Source organism: Lipotes vexillifer, unplaced genomic scaffold (assembly GCF_000442215.2).
Source record: "Lipotes vexillifer unplaced genomic scaffold, Lipotes_vexillifer_v1.1 scaffold261, whole genome shotgun sequence".
Taxonomy (NCBI): Eukaryota; Metazoa; Chordata; class Mammalia; order Artiodactyla; family Lipotidae; genus Lipotes; species Lipotes vexillifer.
This window is the reverse complement of record NW_006778216.1, coordinates 159,774-161,133: the sequence shown is the minus strand read 5'-3', so window position 1 is coordinate 161,133 and position 1,360 is coordinate 159,774. Positions and strand designations below refer to the sequence as shown.

Here is a 1,360-nt window from a genome sequence, read left to right as displayed (position 1 = left end):
TTATATTTGAGAGGGTATAAATGGCTTCTTTTAGTTTGTACTTCCTTAACTACTTGTGAGGTAGAGAATGTTCCATGTTCATTGTGTTTCATCTGTCTCCTTTGACCATTTATTGGGTTCTTAGTCTATTATCAATTTTATGTTCTTTACATAATGGAAATATTAACCCATTGTCTGTAAAACATTTCCCCAGTCTGAAGTTTGCCTTTTACTGTTAGTTATGATTTTGGAATAAGGTAGGGTTTTTGGTTTTTTTTTTGGTTTCCAAAAACAGAAGTTAAGAATGTTTTTATATTTGTGATGCAACAGACAAGGGCTTAATTTCCAAAATATACGAAGAGCTCATACAACTCAAAAACAAAAAAACAAACAACCCAATGGAAAAATGAGCAGAAGACCTAAATAGACATTTCTCCAAAGAAGAAATACAAATGGCCAATAGGCACATGAAAAGATGCTCAACATCATTATTAGAGAAACACAAATCAAAACTACAATGAGGCACCACCTCACACTGGTCAGAATGGCCATCATTAAAACGTTACAAATAACAAATGCTGGAGAGGGTATGGAGGAAAGGGAACCCTCCTACACTGTTGGTGGGAATGTAAGTTGGTGCAGCCACTATGGAGAACAGAATGGAGGTTCTTCAGAAAACTAAAAATAGAGCTACCATATAATCCAGCAATCCCACTCCTGAGCATATATCCAGAAAAAACTCTAATCCAAAAAGATACACGCACCCCTATGTTCACTGCAGCACTATTCACAATAGCCAAGACATGGAAACAACCTAAATGTCCTTCTACAGATGACTGGATAAAGAAAATGGGGTACCTATATACAATGGAATACTACTCAGCCATAAAAAAGAATGAAATAATGCCATTTGCAGCAACATGGGTGCAACTAGAGATTATCATACTAAGTGAACCAAGTCAGAAAGAGAAAGACAAATAACCATATGGTATCACTTATGTGTGGAAACTAAAATATGACACAAGGAACACCCTGGTGGTCCAGTGGTTAGGACTTGGCACTTTCCCTGCCATGGCTCAGGTTCGATCCTTGGTCAGGGAACTAAGATCCCACAAGCTGAGCAGCATGGCCAAAAAATAAATAAATAAGATAAAATATGACACGAAATGAACCTATCTACGAAGCAGAAACAGACTCACAGACATAGAGGACAGATTTGTGGTTGCCAACAGGGAGGGTGTTGGGAGATAGATGGGGTGGAGGCTAGGGTTAGCAGATGTAAGCTATTATATATGGAATGGATAAACTCAAGGTCCTACTGTATAGCACAGAGAATTATATTTAGTATCCTATGATAAACTGTAATGGAAAAATATAAAAA

General features: G+C 37.2%; 1 non-coding gene across 1 annotated transcript; it reads left to right on the top strand.

Annotated features, from left to right (window-relative positions):
• Positions 1-1,008: 1,008 nt before the first annotated feature.
• Positions 1,009-1,080, top strand: TRNAE-UUC (transfer RNA glutamic acid (anticodon UUC)). The gene has a single exon. It is a non-coding gene; the product is annotated as a tRNA-Glu (tRNA).
• The last annotated feature ends 280 nt before the right edge of the window (positions 1,081-1,360 follow it).